Source organism: Hippoglossus hippoglossus, chromosome 2, assembly GCF_009819705.1.
Source record: "Hippoglossus hippoglossus isolate fHipHip1 chromosome 2, fHipHip1.pri, whole genome shotgun sequence".
In the NCBI taxonomy this organism is placed as follows: Eukaryota; Metazoa; Chordata; class Actinopteri; order Pleuronectiformes; family Pleuronectidae; genus Hippoglossus; species Hippoglossus hippoglossus.
The window spans coordinates 2,971,493-2,986,463 of record NC_047152.1 but is presented as its reverse complement, the minus strand read 5'-3'; the positions used below and the strand labels follow the sequence as shown (position 1 = coordinate 2,986,463).

Here is a 14,971-nt window from a genome sequence, read left to right as displayed (position 1 = left end):
AGCTTTTGATGCAGAAGTCCCCACTCCTGCCTCCTGCCATCATCAAATCTTCTTTTTAACCCGTAAAGTTGATAACGTGACTTTTCCAGTCCCCTGTAAATACGCCTTTATTTATTTGTCAATGTAAATAAACACTTATGAGGCGGTGCTGATGCGTTCAGTTTACTGTACAGCAGGGGACCAGATACAGAAACTGTAAATGTCTCCCCGGGGAGACAGTTGGCATTTCTGCTCCTTCCTGTTTACATGGGTGAGTGTGTGAATGTTTTTTTCGGGGGGTTGGTTTTCAGGTGGGGGGGTAATGACACACACATATACACACGTGCTTGTGGTATATTTACATTTTTCTACACATGGAGAAAATGTGAGGTGCAGAGCACACAGATGCAGATACTTTAAGTATAGACGATAAAACTAGATCAACCCTAATTTAAAACGACTTTTTAAGAAGTTAGGTTTACTGTGTTTTTCAAATGCTCTTTCCACAATTCTTCCGTTTTTTGTTGTTGTTATTTTCAAGCTAATTGGTTTTTAAGGGTTCTTTTCTGCTGCTATTTCAGATTTGTGAAGCTTTGTGTTGCTTTGAAAACAATTTTTTTCATTAACCTGAGTTATGAAACCAGCGTTATCATGGCTTCTGCTCTGTTCATACAAAGTTAGAACTGAAAACTTGGATTCAAAAACTTGGAAGTTTAAAAAGTGTAGGGATGTGGATATAAAGTGCAATGGAAGGTTGAGGTGCATTACAGGATGCAAATCCAGTGTTCTGGGGTGTTTGCAAAGTATCACAACCTCTGCTGTATAAGTTTTCACTGACAATTCTTCCGTGCAAATGCAGCACACAACTACTACCCCTTCAACTCACCAAAAACAAAACAAAACAACCTGAGTGAATATGATGCCAAGACGGTAACTCATCATTACTCATCAGCCTCCAGAAACAGCAGAGACCAGAGTAGTTTGCATTTCCTTCTCCACTCCAGTGTCTGACTAACACAAGGCCGCTCGTATAGTTCCAGACAGTTGCAGAGCAGAATAGGTGAGAGCATGAGATTTTGCCTGTTCAGTGGCTTACACACACACACACACACACACACACACACACACACACACACACACACACACACACACACACACACACACACACAGAAAACCCAAAGTCCAGCCGTCTTCTCTTTTCATTTCCCTGCCCTCCCTCTCAGCAGATTTCCCTTCTGAAGCCTCTCTGCTCCTCCCACACACTGGAGATCAATTTGTCTTGCCGACAGGAATCCATATTTTTCTCATCGCAGGTACTGCTTCCCTCTCCGCCCCCAGTACACCCCGCCATCACCTCTCTGCAGTCGTCCATCCACCTCCCAGCCCTCTGACCCCCCACCCAACTGCAGCTGAATCAGCTCTCGGGCCCCTGCTGCACAGACAACCGACTTAGGAGCAGTTAACACACAGCCGAACACTTCACTACTCTACACTAACATAAATGCATGTCAAAACCTCTCGCCGAAAAACAAACACGCTTGCCTACACATCCCCTTGCATACACAAACTGTCCTTTAGTTCCTCCTCGATTCACATTGGCGGCGCGGGCGAACGCTGACGGTCCCCGGCGGCTGTTTTTCCGAAGGTGTTCCATCACTGTACAGCAAAACCTGAGGGGGCAAAGTGGATGCACACAAAGTGGGTAGTAGTTGAAGGGGGAAAAAAAAAAGGCAGCAGCTTGATATCAACAGGGGAGCGGATGAGGGAGGAAGGCATTTTACAAGACGTTTTTCTCTCACCGTTGTCTACCTTGGTCCGAAGAAAGACCAGCGGGCTCCCTCGTGGCTGCTGCTGCGATCAATACTACACAAGAGTTGAATTAGACCTCAAGTGGAGCGCACATCTACCTTGGCAGAGGCAGGGGCCGACCTGAAATCCCTTGAACATTTACTTTCTTTCCACCGAGTTAACCAATAACTGGATGAAATGAGAGGGAAAAGAGCAGCTGTCTTTCCTGTTTCTTATCTCTGCTTCTTTTATTTTTTATTTTTTTTCCCGTTCTCTCATCCTCTCCCTCTCTGTCTCTCTTTTTCCTCGTCCTCGCCTCTCGCCGTCGCTCTCGGCACTCAAACTCTCAGTATCTGTTTTGCTTTAAAAGAGTCACTTGAGCAGAAATGAAATGCACAATTAGCAGATATCCAGAAGAAATGGGACACACGCACACACACACACACACACACACACACACACACACACACACACACACACACACACACACACACACACACACACACATAAGGAATGCATGCATGTGTAAGCATTGTAACCACACACACACACACGCACTTTTCACATATATCCTTAATCAAATCATGTTCTCTCATTGACATTGACTCATGCCTCAGCAGCTCCGAGGGACAAATGTTTTGCAAAGCAATAACATGTGAGATATCATTACTCTAATTAAATCTTTAAGATTTGTCTTCTCGTGTCCATTTATTAATGTTTCCGCACTTATCACCTTTCCTTCAGGGTGCTGTGACTCCTCATCCTTGATTTTTGATTTGGAATGTGTTTGACGATTTTGGAAGTTTTTTGCTTCTCCTCTGTACCATTAGACACATGCTTCCAGTGTCGCAGCCTAGAAGCCAGTCAGGAATAAAAGGAGCATGTGGTGTGATCATTTATTTTTGCTTCCCTTTATTGAAGAGGCAAATATGTGGGACAGTTTTATGTCCTAAACTAGAATAGCACACTGTAGAGTACATATCTCCGCCAAGGCCCAACAGTCCCCTCATGAAACCACATTTAAATCCACTAGATCCAGATTTTTATTTGGAACTGCACCAAAGTCCACACACACACATACATATCACTCCCTTAAACATGTCAGATTTTTCCTCAAGATCCATGAATTGTTATTTTGGACATTGCTTATATCTGAAATATCATTTGGAGATTTGTGTTCTCAAAAATGTGAAATAAACAAGAACACACAAAATATTGATAACACTTTTTTTGGTGAATGAAAACCCCTAATTTGTTATTTGCTAACCATGGCCTATGTGTGTTTTCATGCACTCTGAAAAGACTGTTTATAAACTCTGTCCTCCTCCTCCTCTTCCTCGCTGTCTCAGTGCATTTATCCCCGTTACCATCTCACCGCAGCCACTGAAGAGATTTAATTGGACGATTAAGGTGTCTTAGGCCACGATTTTGTTCTTTTTGCTTGCCTGAGCACAGAGGAACTCTTCTACCACTCGAGGCACTGTCCTGCCTCATATCAGGAAGTGTGGCTTTGCTGGGATTAACTTTTGAATCATGTTTTGAAATTCAATATGTCGGGTGTAATACTGACTATTTCCTTATCTTCACCCCATAGGCAGGACGTGGCTGGCACCTGACCCGACCACTGTGCATCACCCTCGTCATCATCAGTCGTCCATCTGCCGCGGCCGCAACTGACTCCGCCTCTCCCGCTAAATCAGGTAGGTTCTTCACTCCGACAAACGCCTCCCGCCGAATTTGGGTCAGGAGCTCACACAAACACGTCGCACAATAACACACACCGACACGCACCCAGTTCATCTCCTAGATCAATAGAAGGCACTCAGTGCAGCTGTTGGCCTCTCACACCTGATACTTTGCCCAAACACCCTACAACCCCCCCCCCCCCCCCCACACACACACACACACACACACGCACCACACACACACTCCAACCTGGCGAGGGACCAATTACACCAACCAAAGGGAATTACCCCGAGTCCCCCCCACTTGTCTGGAGTGATATCTCCAAGGATTACAGGTACTTAGCTCCCATTATGTCTGCTCTATTACCTGCCCACTGCCTCTTAACACACACCGACCTCCTCTGTGTCCGCCTGTTTGCACAACAATCCCTCCTCTCAGCTTTCTACCTTTTCACTTCTCAATGGAGGCTTTGTAGCGTGGAGAAAGGTGTGTGTGTGTGTGCGTGTGTGTGTGTGGAGGACACACACTTTTTTAAACTCCTACTCAGTTCTCTTTCTGCAGGTACATGCGGTCTCACTTCACACTTACTTTGTATAAACACTTAAATGTTCTTGAAAACACTTTTTCAATTAGGAATGCGCTTTTTGTAGTGCACATACTTATACACACACCTGCACACACAGACATGCAAACACACACACACTTTTCGTGTCGACACACCTGCATCCACACTTACTGCTTATACATCCACGTTCTGCTCACTTTAAACAGATTATCTCCTTGTTGCCAAACACACACGTTAATTTTACCTCTGTCAGACACACACTCTCAAAACATTCACTCAGCGCACACACACACACACACACACACACACACACACACACACACACACACACACTCCCAGACAAGAGGTAAACTGATCTCTCTGACTGACAGACGACTGGCAGCTTGGAGAGCCGAGGGCGCTGAGAAGGTAATTACCCGTGACAGACGTACCTGTGTAGGTTTCACCTCCTCGTTCCTCCCTCCTCCTCTCCTCCTCCTCCTCCTCCTCCTCCTCCTCTTTCTCCCTGCATCACTCCAACCTGCACTTATCACTGTTACTGTCTCACCGCAGCCACTGAAGATAACTAATTGGAAGATTAAGGTGTTTTAGGCATCGATTTCAGAAGGCAGTTTTCCACCAGTGGGAGCGCTGTGCTGTGTGGGAAGTAATGCGATGCTAGGAGGCTACTCTTCAGACTGAATAGGGAACTATAAAGTCAACTTAGCTTTTTATTTTCTTAAACATGTTATTGTTTTGGCATTTTTGTACTTTGCACATGAAGTTTTCATGATTTCTTATGGAAATTATAAAAAACCTGTTGGAGGTTGTCTCATTCAGTCGCTGTTGCCTCATTGTTGGGGCCTGGTTGATTTCAGAGAGTCTTTAAAGACGAGTCAGGAACTGTGTATTTATTTGAATGGGGCGATGCACATAAATCAACATGCATACTTAATTCCAACGCGTAAATCTGCCAGATTTAGCCATGCATGCCAGTTTTCATCTGCAGTTCCTGATAGGTTGATGTTAAAAAACATACAAATAGCATAGAGACAGAGATGTACCTGCACAGATACTTCCTTCCATACATAATTAATAAATCAATGGTATAACTGTACTGAACATATGGACACATAGGGAAAGGCCCAAAGGTACAAATGTCAGAATTAGTAAAACAATGACATGTTTGAGTGAACGATAACTTTTGCCTACAATATAATTAGAGAAGGAGTTTAAAGTTCTTTGGGTACCTGTTCCAGACTTACTTAAATTTAAATATTTAAATACTACTACAACTACTACAACTACTTCTACTAGTACTTCTACTACTTCGACTAATTAAAATAATAATATTTGCAAGATGACCAACTAGTAAGATAGGATTTGTCTTGTTTTAATATTCAAATAATCAGTTTTCCGAATATCTGATTCTTCATAGAATTGATTTCTGCAAACCAGTGTTGTAGTTGATTTAAAAGTAAAGTGCCTTCATCTCCTAGAAGATGAATCAGACCATGAAAGTACTTCTTGTGCAGGAACTGCTTTTACGCGTTGATAATTTCAGTGCAACGCTGGATAACAAACCGTTTTCTGTTTCAAACACAAGTAAACACTGAGATTCAACTTTCCTGGGAGTCACACCACGGAGCTGATATTTGCATGTTGTAACTGTGTGTGTGCAAACCATGAAAACATACACCTACTGTTCCTACACACATTTACATACTGTTAATAATTCCACGTCTTTATTAGCCAGGTGTTAAGGGGTCCCTGAGGTTGTATTTCATCAGTAATCAACAACCTGTTGCAAACACCAACTACCTTCCCTTTCTTTCCCCCCCATCAACCACAACCATCTGGCACCAGGCCACGAAAATAGACTCAAAAGCATTGGTAACAATTAATAGTCGCTGTACTCGGGGACCACACAACAACCCACCTGATTTTCCTACCCCGCGATTCGTTGCCTCCCCCCCACCCCCCACCCCCCCCCCCCCCCCCCCCCCCCCCCACCCCCTCCCCTCATCAGGACGCTATCAATAGCCAGACACCTGTTTCCTGCCAACGCTTGCTAGGCCCTCTATGGCTGCACCTGTATGTGCTTACACAAGAGCCTCGAGAGGAGTATTTATGTGGATGGGACTGCAGGGCTGATATCAGGCTCCGCTAATGCAATCACAGGAAGGACAGGGAGCACTTGACGAGCGCGAGGCGAGCCAATGGCGGGGTGAATTCACTCGAATCAAGACAGGATGTGGGGATTTCAAAAGAAGCTCAAACGGAGGGAAATGTTTTGACCCCAAAATGACTATTCAGATGATTGAATTGATTGGTGTGCACGCGGAGGCAAAGCCGTTAAAGGGACAATGAACACGGCGACACGTATTTGTCCGCCGACGCTTATTTGTCAAGATATTCCCCAAATTGACAGGAACTGTATCTTGGTTTGCACGCAGGTAAATCACCTAAAAGGGATTTTTCTGCAGCTGCACAATCTCTGAAGATGTTTAAAAAGCAAAGTCTTGTTTGCAAACCAAAAAAGCAAATATGCCTCTGTTACTTGGTACTTGCATTCGTTTAGTTGGATCTTTCTGTTGCTGATGGAGCTTCTCGTGCATCGGTGGCAGCCCCGTTTCCTGAAAAACAATTGTGATTTCATCCCAGCATCACATCACTTACTGTCTGTTTCTGCAGGCGAGTACTAGCTCATTATAAGTTGTTGATGCCTGAGTCAGTCAGCTTGGCAACCAGTCAACCACTTTCTATAAGAAAAGTGGCGTGAGTCATTCATTGTGGTAAAAAAAAGTAGCAGGGAAAGGCGAGGCCTGCATTAGCTGGCCTGTCGACCAATCCTCAAGTCATCTTAACAGTAGCCATTATCTGGTATGTGGTATGTGCTGAGTCTGTCTCTTCTCCTGATGCTTCTACTATCTTTGTATCTGGATCAAATGAAATGCGACTGTAGTAATGACATGTTTAAAACAAATCACATTATTTGCTTTGAGCAAAACCGAGAGCGGGCTCATGAAGATACCAACTCCACGACGTCAGCAGCAAGTGACGACTGTCTCTCTCAGCAAGAACCGGTGCCAGGTATTCAGCAGGGGCGCCCAGTCAGGCCCTCGCAGAGCCAATCACCCAGTACTTTCTAAACCAAACAGAGATCCAGACATTGAGGAACAAACTGCAGAGTCAAGCATGGAAGAGCAGGTGATTAATGCCAACACAGTGTTTCCCTGTTCGTGGCCAAAGTGTTATTGATTTGATTGTAGAGGGGTGAGAAAAGGTTACCGTTTGCATGCCATGATTTGAGGTCGTCTGTGTGCGATGGGAGGTGTAATGACCCCCCCCCACTCCCCCCTCCTCGGTAGGAGCTAGCGAAGCGGTCAACCAGGAAATGGAGACAATCCCCAGCCAGGCGCAAGCGACGTTCTGTCTTTTACACCGCCGATATGTGTGAAGTGGACATTTACCGGCTATCGAGTGCCACGTACTGCTACACCTAAGAGCCATTATAAGTTTTTAAAATGGCCAAAATAACAGGGGGGTACAGTGTGAGGTGGAGGATACAGGCTGAGAGAGCCGTGTGCGGTCATGACCTAATTTCAACTGAGTATCTGCTTGAATATATTTCTATAAACCAGAACAGGAGCTGGATTCTCATGTGAACCCAAGACGAGGTTCTAATGGAGGAAATCAGTTGTCATTTGGTGCAGTGGCACAACTGGTCAGATTAATAGAACTAGTAATAATAAGCTGCAGCAGGAGATTAATATCAGTACAATATTATGAGCCTTTTGAGAGCCTCTCCAAAGAACAGTGCTCAGCGTGACAAGATGTAATGTTTGGTGGATGTTGGAAGCATCATCTTGCTGCTGCCTTAAGTTTATTTGACGATTTGACATCGTACAAAAATGATTATGGAATAGTCTCTCTATATATATATTATCAGTGTCAACCGTGACTTTCTGAAACGTATTAAACTAATTATTTCTTTGGTCGTACCCTTCAGTGAATAACAGGCCTTGCAGGCAAAGGTCCTTGGAGCTTAAAAGCCAGAGGCCTCCTGCTCCCCCTGACCAAATCCTGTCAGTTTCTTTTGATGACAATCAAAGTAGTTTCATAAGTCAGATTTTTTGTATGTGTTATTGTTATTTTGTCATTTTGTTTCGTGTTTCTTTGTTAGTTAGTAAGGTTATGCAAAAACTGCTCCACCAATTTCCGTGAGGTTTTGTGGCTGTGTGGAGAACGACCAGAGGAAGAACTAATTACATGTTGGAGCACACCCAGATAAAGGTGTTTTTTTTCCCACTTGCTTGAACTTGGTGAGAGAGTGTGTATGTGTGTATGCACTCTTCAGGTGCCCTTCTAGCTTTAAGATATATTTTTATATTTCATCATAACAGACCACAGGTGATGCATATTTAGACCGTACTAACTGTTACTGCTAGTTCTGCTATTAAAGCCTAAAATATTGCTCCTATCACAGGTTTGCACTAATCTTTTGCTTATTTGTATCCATGAAGCGAGAGAAGCATTGAGAAGCAATTTAAACAGCATTTTCTTATTTAGAGAAACAAACTATTGTTTCGGTTAAATTTTCAGGTTTGTGGTAAAAGAAGATGAATTTATCTTCTCTGAAAGTAGGAGCTGTGGTTTGTGAAATAAATAGGTGCAGAATATAGAGTGATATTACATTTTGTTGGTTTGTATAGTAAGTTGTATTAGAGTTTTTTTTAATCCCTGGCTTGTTGGCACTCGTTGAATTGAGGTGATATCATCCTGCGTTTGCATTATCAGAAGGTACCAGTATCTTTCTGAGGTGCAACAAGGTCAGCCCGGGTGTAAGTATTTTTCTAGCATCATCGTTTTGCTTCAGTCACTTCTCTTCTCTTGTGACTGAAGGTGATGAGCTCGCTACGCAGGAACCACTGAAATTAAATAGCTGCAAAGCACCAAACAACGTAAATAAATGAGATTCATCCGAAGCAGGGTAAGACATGTTCCCTCGTACATCAGCCACATGACAAGATCACACTCCCAGAGTCAAGTTAATTTTCGTCCCCCCCACCCGTCCTTACCCTCCCTCCATTCTCTGTCATTTTCAGGGGGAAAGGTGTCATAGCCATATGACAGTAATTAACAACTGACAAAAATATCCCCTCCCTTAACATGAGGTGGGAAATCACAAAAGTAATTTTCTCATTAATTCACCATCCCTGCTCTCTTCTACGCTCCGACACGGCAACGCAAGACCTGAGGTACGAGCTTAATAAGGCTCCGTACTGTTTGTTAAAGGGGGAGTTCGGGAGGGAGAAGCGTTCCTGTTGATGAACAGTGTGATTCTTCATGTTCACTTCACTGCAGATCAGGATTTAGCCTTTTAACCGTCAATAGCCCAAAATGTGCATATTCGGCACATGTCAATTTCATTCTATGTAGTTTATTTAACTTGAATATTCAACCTTGGTGGTGTTGGTAAGAAGTTTTTCAAGGACCTGTACAAGTACAAGTGACATTTTTAAGGTGTAATTAGGTCTGGGTTTCCCCCCCCCCTGTCCTTTTGTAGGTTTGTTTTTTTAGCAGGATTACGCAAAAACTGAAAATAGAACCCAATAAATCCGGTACTTTTTAAAATCTCTTTCCTACAGAGAGCATTTTTTTGGGACCTGGTCACGAACCTTGTTGAAACCCAAAAAACTAAACGACCCTGACGTCTTCCAGGTTGCTCCTACACGGTCCACATCTGTTCGTCTCACCAGATTTCTTCAAAAAGAGCCATATCTTGCCTGTGTGGTTGGTAATTTGTGGACTGAGCTGCTTTACCAGAGACAGGCAGATGGTTTGATATTCACAGAGAGCAGACTTTCCTATCCCACCCTCCCTCTGTCTATTTGGCTACCTCCGCACCCCCTTAACTTTGCTTGTTTCTCAATCAATAATAGGATTTGACTGATATAGATTTTTGAAGTCCACTTCTTTCAGATTGGAGTTGGCACCACCCCCTTCAGCACCCTAAAGCAGTATCTGGCACATGCGTTCTGCAGGTTGGCACCTCTGATAGAATATCAGATAACTCCATCATACGAACAGACAACTCTAATGACCGATACCTGATTTTTATTAAAGGGCCAACATCAACCTGATAATGTCAGTCCAAAGCGCAGATCCAGAGTTTCCCCCCCGCGTAGCGCTCTGTCTTTCTGCTGTGCTGGTTTCTGTGTGTGTGTGTGTCACTGCCAGAACGACAGACAAAGCCTCATCCCGGCCATAACTGCACAAAGAGACAGGAACACACCTCCTGGATGCCTCGGGGGGGAAGCCAGAGTTTGTCATGTATGTGTTCAACAAGAAGAAAACAGAGGAATGAAAGGATACAAACACCTCAGTAGTAAGACTTAAGCGAAGCTACAAACTCCCGAAAATACCCCGCTGCTCCATCACCCCCCCCCCCCCCTTTCTTTGCCTCTAAGCCGCGTTGCATCAGACCGGGGGGATAGGTGCCATTAGGCCTGCATATTTAAAGCCACCTAAATGTGTGGAGCAGGTGGCGCACAATGCACTCTTGTTGTTATTTGGTTCGTGCAGTCAAGATGGCAGATTTCATAATGCTTTCAAATGGCACATAACAGGGAGAAGCCTCGCAGGACTGCCAAGAACAATTTCACCGGGAGCCAAAGAGGAGCAGCAGGCTGCGGCGGCGCGTACCTTTTTCAACAGAGACACGGAGGAGAGAGGATTGTCTCGAAACGCGCAGTGTGGGACAGCAAATCACCTTTTAACCATCAAGTTTGTTCGCTGAATTCTAATAATCTATTCAGGAAACGGAAAAAAATTGTAAATGAGTCACTCAACTCCCGTTCGGCGGTGCCAAAGAAGAGTGAAACAGCGAAACAATAAGACATTTGAATAAATAAAAAAACAAGTCACAGTCGACATAGAAATATCAGGCTTTTGTTTGACTAAAATAAATTAAGTGAAGACTTGTCCATCACTATTTGAGATTGTTAAAGGCCACGAATGATATTATTATGTGAAATATTAGTTTTTCAGGTCATCTATTGATCTTCCTTGCAGGTAGCTCTCAATTCTAACCCCATTAATAGTGAAAGTCATCACATTTCATGAATAATGTCCCAAAAAAACATTTATCAAATGATCTAAAACCGACAATCTCCTCCTGGTCGGCCTCCTGGCGAAGTCTCGCCGCACTGTGGAGGAGCTCGGCGGGGACTCGTGTCTCATCCGCCCGTTCAAATAAGCCCACAGATGTCGAGAGGACTCCCCCACCAACACCACCGCACACACACACACACACATTCGACCCACCTCCAACACTGTTTGTAATGAAATCTATCACTTGGAAGAGGAGAAGTGGACCGACCACCTGTGCATCCAATTGTTCAGCATTCGCAGACACACAGGAGAGAGAAGAGTGATGAGGGAGAGGGGGAGAATGGGCAGAGGAATCAAAGCCGCACAAGAAAACACGCACACACACGCATGCAAGTGTAAAACTATTTAGAATTTTTAAGAAAGAAAACGGGTGTGCAGAATGTTTTTAAAGTTCCAGTTTGTGCATATACACAAACACTGGGATTTGCACAAGAGCAGATCAACAGCTTTAAGTCTAATACGTTGTATAAAAATGTAAAGTAAATAATTCATGTCAAACTATAATGTATCTGTGAACACATGGGGACATTAAAATATTCATGTACGTCAACAGCAACACTGTAACTCATCTTACGAAGCATCAAACTATAAATAGTGGAGGAGAACTTGATAACGCAGTATAACCTGGCTTGTGTGACAGCTGGTTTATGTTTAAATTGAAATTACAGAAATGTACACATGTAAAACTTTTTTTATGGAAGATTCAGGTGTATTTCAACATGAGTGCATTCGGATTTTCTGGTTTCAATTTTGTAGTTTAAATAATCTGGATTAAGTTTTTAGTTTTTTTAACAACCTGTTTTTTGGTTTATTATCCCGGCTGCTTGTAGAAGTGTCACCATCTTCCCAGATCTCAGCAATTTATTTGACGCGCACAACGTTATTTGAACTAAAAGTAAAACTGAACAAATGTATGAAAAATATACTCAAACTGAAAAAAAAAGTACATGTGAGAGGGTAGAAATACACTGTAGAAAAAGATGCAATGCTATTTAATGATGCACACTTGTAGTGAAGAAGGGAACAATGGTTTATTTGAAACAAAGCGAGAAAGAGACAGAGAGAGAGACTAGGTAGCGAAAGATGCCAGTGAGCACACATGCACATACAAGTGCACAAAAACAACACACTTGCAATCACACACCCACTCAAATGCACCTACACATGCTCTCTCCCTGTGTTTCCCACACACACACACAAACAAGAAAGGAGCAGCAGCAACTACTTAGAAACGAGCGCTGACATTGCCTGTCACAGTCAGAGGCCTTGATCAGGATTTGCTCACAGGACCTCCTACTTCGCACACACACACAAACACACACACACGAGATCCTGGGAGGGAGTAGAGGGGGGGGGGGGTGGTGGTTAAAAAGCTAAGGGCCATGTTGGAGGAAAAGGGGGAGCCCAGCAACATCTGCAGTCTCCGTTGTTGATAGCGTTGCTGCCAGCTTGGAGTCAGATCACAGGGCTGGAGATGCTGCAGTCTGGGCTCTACCTCTTGGCCAGCCTCCCCCCTCCTCAGATCCGTACTTCCAAACCTCCTAGCTACCACCTGTTAGTTAATTTGCAGCAACGAAGAGGACACCGTGATACTCTGAAGTCAAACTCCTTCTCTGTACCAACTCTTTGTTCGCCTCTTTCTTTTCCCCGCGCTGATCCCTCTCTCGGAGGTTTGGTACACCCACTACAGCGTTTCCGGACTTGGAAAGGTTCAGGGCGATGTTTACTTCTCTCTTCCCATCTTCCTGCTTAGTTTAAGCTTTGATGTGAAGAAGGCTAGAGTCACAAATCCTTGTCCATTTACCATCAGAGAGCATCACCTAACTGAGGGGTTGGCACGACCCCACATGGCTAACGATTTGATATACTGTAATTAGGCCAAAATGTGTCTAAAGATGCAGTTGCGCCCCCAGACTTCAAGTACTTTCCATGCTAAAGAGATAAATGGACTACATTTCTAAATAGAAATAGATTTTAGAGGAGTATTTAACATCATTTCATGTCTTTTAAGCATTTGGTAATTCCCTGCTGGAGGGTCTCGTGTGGGTGCGGCTCCCGTATTTGGAGCAATCCTATTGGACCAGATGCATCACAGCTCAGGCTCAGCTGATGATTTGATGATTTGGTGAAAATCTAAAAAGCTTTATATGTCCTGTGGTGAATTCTAAGATCTTTATATAATTGCAGGAAAGCGACACTGACCTGAAGGATATGCCCCTTTCCCTCAAACAACACTTAATTACTGCAGCATCTACTACACAGTAACACCACTAGTTCAGCACTTTGACTTTATATTTTAATATTAAGGGACATCATGTTTACCTGATTACTTCCTCTAAGTTGTTTATTTGAAAACCATGTAAGGAAGTCATTCCTATTCAGTTGAATTGTGTTGGTTTCATTTTAATTGCCGGTACAAGCTCGGAACATAACATTCTTGAGGGGAAGAATGCATTTTAATAGTATTAAACTTCTTAGAAATAATGGATAATAGAAGAAAACAAAGTTATTATCATGGTTCCTTTAGGTTGCTTAAAGAGTTTTAAATATCAAAAACTTTGTAACAAAACTTTTAATGTTTAATTTCGGTGACAAGCTCAGGTCTGACATTACTCATCTGCCTCGAATGACACTCAGTAAAGTGTAAACCCACCAGCCTCCTTAATTCCAATCAAGCTGCACCAAATTTCTCACACTTCTCACACAGAAATCAGTCCCCTAAATATCCCATGTTTTTTTAGATCAAGATCCGTGAATTATTCCCTAGGAAATAAGTGAAATATCGAAAAAACTGCCCTATGATGAAAAAAACTCTTGCTACACAACATTAAAGGAACTGGATTTAGCAGCAGGTATCTATCTTGTACACCAAAGTGAACCGAGTGCTAGTGCTGGGCTGGTGCCAGTGCTGGTTCGGCGCTGGTTCAACTTTCGAAACATTTTAAGAACCAGTTTGCTTTTCCATTGGCTGTGGCCAAGAGAGAGAGAGAAGAGAGGGAGCGGAGTCAGGTCGGACTGAATCAATGAAAAACATAACCTCCTCGCTGGAGATAATTAACTCTTTACGCTGCAGTCATTAAGGATGATTCATTAATTAAAGCTGAAGGCGAAAACAGCAGCTCAGTGACCAAAACGCAGCTAAACTCAAATCACCAAAACCTGCAGAGTTCCAACCTGAGGTCCGCTCCTTCTCGCGATAAAGTTGAAGTTCACAAAGTTATTTCTGCGCTCTAAGTTACAATCCTGCATCCGTGTGGATTTCCAGCAATAGATAGCACGCCTTTTTGTGTCAACATTGATTTTTCTCATCCCCCCCCTCCACCCCAGTCTCCTTATAATAGAGGAGTGGATGCATCAAAGCCCCCCGGTTGCCCAAAGCGAGCTTGAAATTCTTGCCTTTCAAAGGGCCATTCCTTCTTTGTAGTTACGATCCCCTGTCTCATCGGGTAAGGGCGAAGGAGAGACGGAAACTTCTGAAGGTACCAAAGGTAGAACATGAAATCCCCCCCCCCATGTAAGTGTGTGAAGTACTGATAGTTGTGTCCGACATGGAATCAATACTATACCACCCTTAAGCCTGAAAAGTATGTGTTTGTACAGCCAAAGACAAGGTATTTCCAGACTTTAAATCAAAGGCCCTTTCTTCGCAGATTCTGCGCCAGACAACTTTCTCCAAGCCAGGCCGAGCAACCGCACAGCAACTTCTGAAAAGTGTTCACAGAAGTCTCGGGTTGTTGTTACATGCAGTCTTCTGCTGTCTGCACAATTACAAGTTGCCGTTTCTTTTCTCTGGGTCTG

The 14,971-nt window shown here is 43.5% G+C and overlaps 1 long non-coding RNA gene across 1 annotated transcript in view; it reads left to right on the top strand.

Moving 5' to 3' along the window:
• The window catches only part of LOC117776186, a 162,177-nt gene extending 158,171 nt beyond the window's left edge, over positions 1 to 4,006 (top strand). The window contains exon 7 of the long non-coding RNA XR_004616407.1: positions 3,362 to 4,006. This is a non-coding gene — a long non-coding RNA (uncharacterized LOC117776186). The remainder of the gene's footprint in view (positions 1 to 3,361) is intronic.
• Positions 4,007 to 14,971: the final 10,965 nt, after the last annotated feature.